Source organism: Emydura macquarii, unplaced genomic scaffold, assembly GCF_026122565.2.
Source record: "Emydura macquarii macquarii isolate MOO-44397 ecotype Brisbane River unplaced genomic scaffold, CSIRO-AGI_Emac_v2 contig_2205, whole genome shotgun sequence".
Classification (NCBI taxonomy): Eukaryota; Metazoa; Chordata; order Testudines; family Chelidae; genus Emydura; species Emydura macquarii.
Window position 1 is genome coordinate 9,841,933 of NW_027132342.1, and position 13,195 is coordinate 9,855,127.

Sequence of the window (13,195 nt, forward strand, 5' to 3'; positions counted from 1 at the left end):
GAGAGGACGTGGGTGTCGGCAGAGCCGTACTAAGAAGGGCTACTCGACAGTGACTCCTACCCGCCTCCAAGGTATGGCTATTTAATCACCTATATTGGAATGCATATGATCAATCACTTGAAGAGAGAAAACAAGGTTACGTACCAGTAACGGTTGTTCTTCAAGATGTGTTGCTCATATCCATTCCAAACCCACCCTCCGTCCCCGCTGTCGGAGTCAGCAGAAAGAAGGGACTGGGGGCCGCGGAGTTGGCAGTGCCCTATATACCGCAACATGAGCGCGGCACTCCAGGGGGCGCAGGAGCCGACCCGCAGGGGGTTGCTAGGGGCAGAAAAGCTTCCGGAGGCTCGTGCACGGGGCGCGCACTCACCTATATTGGAATGGATATGAGCAACACATCTCGAAGAACAACAGTTACTGGTAAGTAACCTTGTTTTCTCAAGTGGCAAGAGCCTTGTTGGCCTGCCTATGCCACCTCTGCCCCCCCTCCGCCGAGGGAGAAGGGGCCGGTGTCCCAGGGCAAGCCCCCATGGGGTCCTCCACGAAGGGCAGTGGAGACCCCCGGTATGGGGAGAAAGATGTCCTGCCAGACGGCCACCGTGGATAGAGTGAGGACATTCCCCCAGCAGTCACTCCAGGTTGGCGGTGGTGAGCCAGCCTTTTTCGACACTGGATGCGGAGTCTCCCTCTCGATGCCGACGTTGGTTCCTGGCACCGGAGGCAGCGCACGCTAAGAGGCGGCACCGGTCAAGGTCCACCACGTGGCGCTCGGGCTCCTGCTCCAGATCTCCGGCACCGAGGAGTTCACCCACACTGAGGCGGTGCAGCACCCGGTCATCGTTGGAGGCCTCGGTACCGAGGGGTTCGCCACACGAAGGTGGTGAGGCATTCCGGCTACCTTTCGGTGTAGGCCCCGACGCAAAACCCGGTCACCAGAGTTAGGCTCGGCACCGTGGATTGCGGAGCGGCACCGGTCTCCATCAACGAGGGGTAAGCAGTGCTGCTGACGTCCTCGGTACCGAGAGCTCTTCGCAGTGCGCCTCCGCCCATGGGCACCGCCCACGGCGACGGAGGCGGTCCTCATCGTCCTCCACATGGGAGGCAGCGAAAACTCAGTCCCCAGTGCAGCACAGCATCTGGGGCCAAGGACAGACACGGCACCACCTGTCTAGTGGCTCAGGGTCCCACACGGGGAACAGTCATCGGGACAGCTGACGCCCCCACAAGGTGTCAAAGCAGGTGGCACAGTCAGCCCCGATTTGGCCCCTGGGACAATGGCCTTATTGGGCCCCATGGGGCATCCAGATGGGACCAAGGCCCCAATCCACCCTGTCAGTAGGGGTGCAGTCCGTGCCCCTGACACAGGAGAAGGCCTATAGACACCGCTTCTTGGATGAGAAGTCGGACCCCATGGAAGGCCCTTCTGTGGTCCCTTCGGTAGGCAAGGGAGCACCCACAGGACATCCCTAGGCAGTCCTCTTTCCCCCTCCCTGGATGAGACAGCCTCACAGGACCACATGGTGCCACTGAAGGGTTTCAGGGCGCACCAGGGACTGCTCGAGAGGGTGGCTTCTAACTCAGGCCTGGAGGTCAAGGAGTTAATGGAGGCTGATACCCTCTTTAATGTGCTGGTGGCAGCTGCCCCAGTGAGGGTGGCTCTACCAGTCCACGATAGGGTCCTCAAAATTGTTAAGGCCGTGTGCAATCCCTTCCTCGGTCACCCCTATGTAGAGGTGGCTGGAAAAAGTGTTATGGCTGGCTGAAGGGTTCGAGTATCTGTTCACTCACCTGGCCCTGGGAACCCTAGTGGTAGACACAGCCAACCTGTGGGACAGGCATGGTCTGCCTGGTTCCATTCCCAAGAACAAAGATAACAGGTTGGGATTTGTTTGGGAGAAAAATTTATTCCACGGCAGCCCTGCAGTGTAGGACTGCCAACCATCAGGCCCTCCTGGGGAGATGTAATTTTAAATGGTGGGACTCCCTCAGGCGGTTGCTGAGGCCCTGCCCCAGGACCAGGCTGCAGACTTCACCACAATCCTGGATGAAGGAATCACGATGTTTAGGGCAGCGCTCCAAATGTCCTGTCACGCTGCTGACTCGGCGGATAAGGCTATAGCCTCCACCTTTTTCCACAACGAGGTGCTCGTGGCTGCAACCCTCAGGCCTGTCCCAGGAGGTGCACCAATCAAGCCAAGACCTCCGTCTGTGGGTCGGCCCTCTTCTCCAATCAGACCGATGTGAGGCAGCATGGTCGGAGGGACTCCAGGGCCATGGTTCACCATAGGCCAGTACACGCCTTTGACTCCCAGGTGGTGGTCACGGCCCCAGGCGCAGCAGCGACCAAGACCTCCACCTAGGCCCTTTCAACCCCTACAAAAGAGGGACACAATTAGGGGGTTTAGAGGATGGAATCAGCCCCCCAGCTCTGTAAGCCTGTGACTCGACCCCTGTCTTGTATATAATTACAGTTATAGTTAAATAGCCCAGACTCCATATTGCTTTTAATGGAATCTGTCTCTATACAGTAGGCACAGTCAGTTGGCAGGGTTCAAAAGGTCAGCATGGGCAGAGTGCGGTCAGCTATCACCTCGAGGTCAGATCTGCCCAGAGACAGCAGCTGACCAATGATAGCCCTGACCTAAGTAGGGTAGCGTGCCATGCGCACAACAGCATAGTGCCGGGTGCAAAAGCACTCTGTCGTGTGCAAAACCTTGGAGCGGGAAAATCCCGGCCACCCTATTGGTGCATTTGGTGCCACCGAAATCTATATAAGTCACCTGAGCCCAACGACAAGGGCTGTCCATCTTGGTGACAGTGTGGCGGGTGGTTTGAAAAGTTTGGCTTGGGTAGGATCCATCAAGACCAGGAAGAGAAGCAGACGGCGTCGGACGAGGAAGAGAAGTAGATGGCCTAACATCAAGTTGTAATAACAACACCAGGAGGCAAAGACTGACTGTGAGCAAAGTGCAAAGACTCAAGGGAGGAGGTGTTTCATCAGGGTTTTGTGTTCTGGAGGTATTGGGTTCCGGGGGTTCAATCCCACTTGTTATCTGACCCACGTGTTTGTTATCTTTGTCACTTCAATAAATTGTCCCTGTTTTGGAAAGAGACCAACTGTCTTGTCGTGGTGTTCCGTTGATAGATGCGGTAGGGTCAAGACCCCTCTCACCTGTAACGCGTATCCATCCCTTAGCGTATAGCTCGTCCTCTGCCCCCCAGGGGGTCGGGCAATTGTAGGAGACAGTTTTGATGGTGCGCGTGAAGGTGACACCCTATGGCTCTCCTGGACCCGCCCCGCCCTCTCCTGAACAAGTTAAGGCCTTCTACCCCATATGGGCAAAGATTACATTGGACCATTGGGTCCTTGGAATAGTCTCTGGGGGCTACGCTGTACCCCCCCACCACGAGCAACTCCTCTTGTAGGAGGTGGACACCCTCCTGAACATAGGAGTGGTGGTTATGGCTCACCAAGGCAACGGGGGGTCTGAGATCCATACTAGACCTGCGGCGTCTAAACAAACATGTCAAACGACTGGGGTTTCGCAGGGTTTCCCTAGCCTCCATAATCCCTTCCAGGGATCCAGGAGACTGGTATGCAGCCCTCAACCTCAAGGGCGCATACTTTCATGGGTCCCTCCTCCCCAGCCACAGGAGCTTCCTCCGCTTCACAGTAGCTTGCTCCCACTACCTATTTACAGCCCTGCCCTTTGGCCTGTCTTCGGCTCCAGGGGTGTTCACCACATGCATGACAGTAGTGGCGACCCACCGGAGACAAGAGGATGTGCAAATCTTCCCTTATTTGGACGATTGGCTGATCAGGGCAGGTCCAGGTTCCAAGTGCAGGAGGGCGTGACCCTCACTCCCTCCACATGCAGCAGTCTGGGTCTGCTCCTAAACAAGCAGAAGCCAACACGCATAGAATTCATTGGGGGCTCCCTGGATGCTTCCCAGACCACAGCCTTCCTGCCTCAGCCATGTCTTGAGGCTAGGGTCTCTATCATCTCCCAGCTGCACCGATGCCTCACGACAACAGCCGGGCGCTGCTTACAGCTGTTAGGCCATATAGTGGCCCGCACATAATGGTTGGCCTCGGTGTACGGGCCGAGCAGACAGCCACTGACTGGGTGGTCACAGTTCCCCCACCCGTCCTAGCCTCCCGAGGCTGGTGGAGATTGCCCAGGGCAATGTGGGAGGGTGTCCCATTCAGGGAACTGGTTCTGTCGGTCACCCTAATCTCCGACACCTTGGACATGGGACGGAAGGCCCACAGCAGCCAACCTGAGTCACAAGGGCTCTGGTTGGAGGAGGGCAGGTGCCTGCACACCAACATGAAGGAGCTAAGGGCTATTCGCCTAGCGTGCAGGATGTTCCTCCAATTCCTGACAGGCAGAGTGGTGCAGATGCTGACGAACAACACCGCAGCTAGGTTTATATAAACAGGCAGGAAGGGGCGCGCTCCTTGACTTTCTGCAAGGAAGTGGCCTGTCTGTGGGTCTTGCCATGAGGCATGACTTCCACTTGACTGCCTCTCATCTCCTGGGAGTGAAGAACGATGAGGCTAATCGCCTCAGCAGAGCGTTTCGACCCCACCATGACTGGTCGCAGCATCTGGAGGTGATGGCTACGACCCTCCGAAAGTGGGGTATTCCCCAATGGGACCTATTCGTGTCAGCCTGGAATACGAAGTGCCCAAGGTTCTGTTCGCTGCGGGCAAGACTGGGTTGATTTCCGACGCGTTCCTCGCCAGCTGGGCGGGGACTCTCATGTACGCGCTCCCACCCATTCCGCTCTTGCCCAAACTCCTATTGGAAACTAAGAGGAATAGGGCGGGCGTCACACTCATCGCTCCAGCCTGGCCAAGACAGCACTGGTTCAGCATGCTGCTGGACCTCTCGATCATTCTGCCCATGGAGCTCCCAAGGTGGCACAACCTTCTCTCCCAGGTCCATGGTCGCCTGTTGCACCCGGACCAGGACTCCCTGCACCTCATGGCCTGGAGACCCTGTGGCCGATGGAGGGAGTGAGACCCTGCCCGGTGTGGGTCCAGCACCTCCTTTTACACAGGTTGTGTATCGGCCTAAGAGGTGATGATTTACCTCTTGGGCGGAGTCCCGGGGCATTCTGCCCAGCCTCTCGCCTCGGTAGATGATCCTGGAGTACCTGTTCCAGTTAAGGCTCCAGGGTATGGTGCTGACCTTGTTGAAGGTTCACTTGGCGGCCATTCGGCCTTCCATCAGCCGCTAGAGGGGAACTCCCTGTTCTCCCATCCCATGCCAGTCAGGTTCCTCAAGGGGGTGGAGAGGCTTATCCGCAGGTCCGTGACCCGGTGCTTCCCTGGGATTTCATGGGGCCCCCTTTTTGAACCCATGGCTTCATGCCCTCTGCTCATGCTTTCATGGAAGGTACCCTCCCTGTTGGTCATTACCTGAGCCAGGAGGGTCTCCAAAATTAGGGCCTTGACCTTGGAGCCCCCTTATACAGTGTTCTATAAGATAAGGTGCAGTTGAGGCCGCACCCAGCCTTCCTGCCAAGGTGGGTTCCCAATTTCATTGTAACCAAGATATTTCTCCCCGTGTTTCCCAAACCGCATGGTTTGGAAGAGGAAGGGAGATGGCATTGGCTGGACGTGGGACGAGCCAGCCTTCTACATCGAGTGTACAAAGACGCTCGGAAATCAATGCAGCTCTTTGTCGCAGTGGCCGACCGGATGAAAGTATCACCTGTCTCTGCCCAGTGCATCTCCGCATGGAGGACATCCTGCATCAAGTGCCACTACGAGCAGGCGAATGTGCCGCTTCCGGGTGTCATCACAGTGCCCTCAACCAGAGCTCCGGCCTCCTCTGCGGCCACCCTGGAGAGAGTGCCCCTGCAGAACATCCGCAAAGCCGCCGCTGGTTGTCGGTGCACACCTTCACATCCCACTACGCCATTGTCCAGCAGGTGAGAGAGGACACGTGTTGCGGCAGAGCCGTGCCAAGGGCAGCTCACCGGTAACTCCTACCCACCTCCGAGGTATGGCTTTTTAATCACCTATAGTGGAATGGACATGAGCAATCACTCGAAGTAGAAAACAGGATTACTTACCAATAACTGTTGTTCTTTGAGATGTGTTGCTCATGTCCATTCCACACCCACCCTCCGTCCCCACTGTCGGAGTTGGCAGAAAGAAGGGACTGAGGGGGCGTAGGGCCAGCAATGCCTCATGTACCGCGGCATATGCGTGGCACTCCAGGGGGTACTAGAGCCGACCCTACGGGGTCTGCTAAGGGGAAAAATATTCTGGGAACCGTGCACGGTGGTGTGCACTCACCTATATTGGAATGGACATGAGCAACACATCTCGAAGAACATCAGTTACTGGTAAGTAACCCTGTTTTTCTGTGCTTGTTTCATTTAAATTAAGATGGTTAAAAGTGGCATTTTTCTTCTGCATAGTAAACTTTCAAAACAGTATTAAGACAATGCTCAGTTGTAAACTTTTGAAAGAACCACCATAACGTTTTGTTCAGAGTTACGAAGAACCTTCATTCCCAAGACGTTTGTAACTCTGAGATTCTATTGTATTGGACTTATTTTTCCAACTGCTATGTGCACTCTTACACCTGTGTAAGCTCCAGCATCTTTTTTAATCACTAATTGGTTTTTAATTTTTTGTTAATTTAGTGGTAATTAAAGATGTTGGAATAATAAACCTTGACTCCATTTTTTAGTTTTGTAACAGATACAGAAGGGTATCAACTGTGCAAGCTGCCTTCCACTGTCCTCTCAATATGTTTCCTGTCAGAACTAAAGGACCTATTTGTCATCAAGGAAATCAGTGTATTAATTAATCTTGCTTCATACATTCTCATAGGTTTCTCTGCTGAGACTACCAACTGAAGTATCAAATATGTTTATAATTTTGCATTTTAATATTTTTCAGTTACCCTAGTGCTAGTCTAACCATTTGTTGCTCTTCTGTCTCCATCCTATTTTTTTTTCTCCTCCTTCCCAGTCTTTCTTCTCTGCATTTTCTTTCATGAGCAACATCCAGTTCCCAACCCAGCATCTTTTGCTTCCTCTGTCTTTCCTTCCATTAAAATGATCGGTGCTTAGTTAATGTTGAGTCTGAAGTATCCTCATTTGACTTCAGAGTTGGCACTCAGGTCAGACTAATGGGAGCAGGGGGGAATGGTTGGCATTTGAGTCTTGTTTCAGGCTGCCTTAAGACTTGTATAGAGGACACTGTATCAGTCATACTCTTCACCTTTGAAAGGTTATTTTTGCACCAGTGCAGGCTAAAAACTTTTTTCTAATGATATCTTAGCTTCTGAATTAGAATAGGTAAGGCAGGCCCTACAAGTACAACATGTGGGCTGTACTTTTGACACCCTTGCTTTAAATCATGTGATACAGGTTCATGAACAACGGGGTACCGTTCTCCTTTCCATATGAATGTATTGTTCGAGGGACATCTTATCCACCAGTTTACAAAACTGACATAATCCATTTTTTGAATTCACTTTCAAAAAGCACTTAAATATGCCAAACTAACACAGCAATCAATTAATGGGTTGGTGTTTTGGGAGGGAGGGGGTGGAGGAGAGGAGGCAGGAGTGAAATCCTTCCTTACATAGGTTCTTGGTTGGAGAATTGCATCAGGTTAAGATGATTACTGTGATACATGTAAGATCACTCAGAATGAGAAACACAAAGAAGCTGTTTATAAATATTGATTCTCTAGGGTATTTATTTCTCTTGGGAGAGGAAAACTGGATAAGGAGTACTGTAAGCTGTGTTTTTTGTTGTGAACTGAAAAGAGGCCTGATCCAAAGCCTCCAGCACCAAATACACTGCTTTGAGGACCAATGTTGACCCATGCTTTGTGTAGGCTATTTCAACACTACAGCGCCTATGCCTGCATAGCTTCCTAATGGAGATACACCAACAGTTTTTCTGACAGAATAGGAACAAGAGAGAGAAAGTGGATGAAGTAATAGCTTTGATTAGACCAACTTCTGTTGGTGAGATAAGCTTTCACTCTTACAGAGCTATCCTCTGTGGAACGCTGTCAATAGAAGCATGCTTCTGGTGGCATAGCTGTGTTCTACAGTGGGGTTTTTGACACAGCACTGCTGCAATAAATCAAGTGTAGACCATGCCTTGTGCTTTTCCTTTCTAGTGTATCCACTTAATTCCCTTATATGTGGCCTGGAAGCTCTTTGGGGAAGAGTCCATTTTTTTATGTTTGTACAGCATCTAGCATAATAGGCTTAGGGCTGCAATGGAGGGGGGGTTGGGTCTCTAAATGCTGTGGCAATACATAATGATGAACATATTTCTATTTTGCAAATAGATCCACTGCACAGCTTGAGTCCAGTTTAAATCATGATGGTCCAACCTTTTCAGTGCTGTGGCCTGAATGCTAATTTTGGAGCATCTCAAATGGCCATCATTTGAGGGCCACATACAGAAATATCTGATTCTATGATCTGGAATTAAATTTTTTAGATTTACAAGGATTTAGCCATTAAGGCATTAATGGGGCTAAGAGGTAGTAACAAAAATAAGAGATTACCTCACATCTTAGTGAGACCCCTAAGAGAAAGGCTTTTCTTGTATGTTGACATCGATATTTGTAGTGGCAAGACAGAGGCAGCAGCCAATGGGTGTCACACTCTAGCTTGTATTTTGATTTCACATTTCATTACTGAGAACGTGCTTTTGCAATTGTGCTTCTGAACATTGAACAAAGCTTCAGAGCAAAGTCTTTTAAGTTAGGAAACTTATCCTTAGGGACAAGTTTTCAGACGTTTCCATGCAATTCATTGTTCTTGAAAAGAAAAGAATACTCTGTATTTCACACAGATCAAGCTGAAGATGGTGCAAATGCTGCTCAATTGGTACCTCCATCTGGCTGTTGAATGCTGCATCTCTCACTCTCAAACTGCTAAACTGGGGCTGAACTCAGCTGAGATCTGATCATTTCTGAGAAGCTGAGAATCAGCATCTTCAGTCTGAGGTGAGAGTTCCTTGCATGATGGAAAATGGATGATCTTTTGAAGGGACACATTGAATAGTCTAAGCTTTCTGTGGACCATATCAACATGGTCCACCACAACAGAAACATTCTAATTTCTGCTTTGCTGCCTGTACCTGAGTGTATTGAGATGAGCTGCTTATCTGATAGAAAGGCAAATACACAGAGAAATGTTGGGCTTTCCAACTGCTCTTGCTTATTTTCTTTCAGAAATGCATGGATCACATTTCTAATTTGGAAAAATAAATGTAAAAGGCACATTCCTGCACTCCGCTATCACACTTGTGAATGGTGAGGAAAATCTTCATATTCTGCATTCAGTGTGTGAAGGAAACTGATAAATTCTCTGTATCTCTTTGCTCTGTTTTCTCCACAGATAACATTGACCACTTTTATCACATTAGCTATCACATCACTTGTTTTAATATATTTCATGCCTCCTGGAGTATGCAGAAGGTAGGGTGTTCAACTCCATTTTCTTTTAGCAAGCCTACTCATCCACTTATACAGCTGCTCATTGTTCATGCCTCCTCACAGATGGTGCAAAAGCACACTTGTAAACCTCCATATTTGCTCACAGCAGAAGTAAGGGCTTTGTAACTATTACCTCAGTACTTCCATGCATGGAGAAAACTCATCAATAATTTGGATAAAAATTAATAGTGGGCTGTTGGCACAGGCCTCAGTACTCCCTCCTAGATTACTGAAACAGGTACATTTTTCAATGACTGTCTTGAGTTTTGAGGACACAATTCTTGCTACAGTGCAGTGAGGCAAGGACACAACTTCGCCATTCTTTGCCATTTCTTTATCCCTAAATGTATATGAGCCATCCTGATTTATCCATTTTTTACCATCTCACCATCCCTAAAAGCCTTTTTCACATATCACTGGCTCAAGGCAGCCCATGTATGATGCAGGTAGACTAAGGGTTTGTCTATACTGTGAAGTGAAGTCTATTTAATTTCAGTTGACATTCACCCGCTGAGCTAATGAAGTCTGTCGGCCGTGATCACACCACACTCATTGTGTCAGGGGAGTGCGTCCCCACTAGCCACGCTTGTATCAATACAGAGTGATGCACTGTGGCTAGCTATCCCACAGTGCAACTCGCCGCAGGGGCTTTTGGGAAAGCCTTGGGACTCCCATCATGCTATGTCCTCCCTCCGTCCCATTGTTAACAGCAAACAACAATCACTTTTTTGCACCGCTTTTCGAAACCCTGGCTCAGCCATGTGTATGCCATTGCCCGAAAAACATGGAGCTTGCTCAGCTCTGCACTATCAGTGTGAGCATCACAAACATCTCACAACTTATCCTGCAGTATTTCTAAGGCTGAGAAAAGAGCCACAGCACAGAAAGTTGTGATGTTACTCAAGCCACCCTGCTACAAGCCATAGAACGAAAAATTCCCGGTTGCTGCTGACTATCACACAGCAGCTGAACTCGGTGGAGCGCCATTTCTGGTCCCAGAAAACAAGCACTGACTCATGGGATTGCATTGTTATGAAGGTCTGGGATGATGAGCAGTGACTGCAGAACTTTTGGATGCATAAGGCCACTTTCCTGGAACTTTGCCCACAGTTGTCCCCAGCCCTGAAGTGCAGAAATACTAACTTGAGACCTGCTCTGACAGCAGAGAAGTGAGTGGCCATCACTCTGGGTAAGCTAGTAATGCCAGACTGCTACCAGTCAATTGGGAATCAATTCGGAATTGGTAAATCCACCATGGGAGCTGCTGTGGTAAAGTGTGCAGGGCCATTAATAGACTTCTGCTAAGAATGGTAGTGAGTTTTGGAAACGTGTAGGACATAGTAGATGGGTTTGCTGCGAGGGGATTCCCTGTGGTGAGGCGATAAATGCCACGCATATCCCTTCCTAGCACCCAGACCACCTTACGATAGAGTACAAAAACTGAAAGGGATACTTTTTTCCATGGTGTTGCAAGCACTGGTGGATCACAGGGGATATTTGACCAACATCAACATGGGGTGCTCTGAAAAGGGGCATGACACATGCATCTTCAAGCACTCAAGTCTGTTCAGTAAGATGCAAGTGGGGACTTTTTTTCCGGACCAAAACATAACTATTGATGATGTTGAAATGCCAATAGTGATCCTGTGAGATCCAGCCTGCCCCTTGCTCCCATGGCTCATGAAACTGGACCCCTGGACAGCGATAAGGAGTGGTTCAATAATAGGCTGGGCAAATGCAGAATGGTGGTGGAATGTGCTTTTGGATGTTTAAAGGCTCACTGGTGCAGTTTGCTCACTAGGTTAGACCTCAGTGAAAGCAATATCCCCAGTTACCTCTGCCTGCTGTGTGCTCCATAACTGAGACAAAGGGAGAGAAGTTTCTGCTGGGTTGGGTCATGGAGGCAGATCGGCTGGCTGCAAACTTTGAGCAGCCAGATATCAGCCGCAATGCTGAGAGCCCGATGAGGAGCTCTGCACCTCACACAGGCTTTCAAAACCCGTTTTTATAATGAGTACCACTTCTGTTTTGCCTTCCCATATCATCCTCTCAGTTACAGTATTGTCACAGTACCTTCCCTCACCACCCATCTGAATTTTAAATAAAGAATATTTAATTACAAAGAAGTTGTCTTTTATTGCACATATATAAAGGAAAATAATTTAACTATTAGCAACCATTCTCATGGAAGTGAGGGGGAAGGGGAGAAACAAATGCTGCTTGTCTGCACAAGCACCAAAGCCTGCACACTGGAAGTTCTTAGAATGGCCACCTTCTCTTCCTACTCTCCTCTTCCGGTGTCGAGTGGAGCACATACTGCATCCTGCCCCACCTCCTACTGGAAAGCTTGGAGGAAGGGGGCTGGGAAGAGGGTGATTGTTCCTGGAAGTTCTGCAGGGGGAGTCTATCTTGCTGCTGCTGTTCGTCCACAGTCTCATCATCATTGGCCCAAGAGCCAGATTCCTACAAGGTATCAATGCTGCATTTGGGGGCTGTGGTGGGGTCACTGCTGAGAATTGCATGCAGCTCATTGTGGAAGCAGCATGTCTTTGGTGATGACCCAGAACAACTGTTTGCCTCCATTGTCTTTTGATATGCCTGCCTGAGTTCTTTGATTTTAACATAGCACTGCTGCATGTCCCTGTTGTGCCTCTTCTCCCATATGCTCCACGCTATCTTTTCATAGATATTGAAGTATCTTCTGCTGGATCGGAGCTATGCCTGAATAGACTCTTCTCCCCACAGACAGATCCAACACCTTAGGTCTACGCCAGCATGGAGTGCGGTTGGGGCATGCAGTCACCATGATCAACTATGCTAGCAACCTCTCTCCACGCTGACCAACCAGGAAATGGGAATTCAAAATTGCCTGGGGCTTAACTAGGGGAGAGGTTTTTTTCTTATGCATGCTGCTACAGAGCAGCAAAGTTAAAAAACACACCCAGAGCAGTCACAGCGGAGCATTGTGGGACACCTTCCGGAAGCCAATGATGTCAATTTACGCAACACCCAGCCTACATTCCCTCTCATTCAGCCCAACCACTTCAAGTTTAGTGCTACACCTCTCGCCGAGGTGGATTTATTGAGTCCTTGGTTTCGCTGAGTTAGGTCGGCGGAACGGACCTGGCTGCAAAGACGCGTCCATTATGGGGTGACGGAAGCTGCCTTCCGTCGACCTAAATTCGCAGTGTAGACCAGGCCTTCGTTTGGGCCGGGACAGCGTTTGGCGGTGTATTCCTCTGCTGTCAACATCTTGTTTTTTCACGCCCAGAGCTTGGGCCAGGCCTGACGCTCCACTACGGTTCTTGCACGGTGTAAGGTCGGCTGACCGCGCGCACGCCTCTGTCGCTGTCACCTGCACATGTGCACACACCCCGCCCTGGGGTGCTGTTAGGGCCGGGCACAGGTTCTCTTCTACCTTTAGTTGGAAACGCTCCGTTCTCCGCCTCCACTGCCCTGCATGGTGGCAGCCCTGGGCCCTGCCGTGCAGGCGCGCCACGTTGGGACCGTCCCGCGCTAGCTCCCGCAGAGCGCCTGCTGCCGGTGCCCCCTCCCCCCGCCAGTTATGCTGCACCATCTCCGCGCCCCCAAGCAACGTGCCCTGCCCTGCCCTCTCAGGCGCCTCTGGCTCGGCACCTGCGGGAGCGTGCGGGGACCAGGGCGCCCCCGGCTGCCACTTGGAACATCCTGATCTCTCCC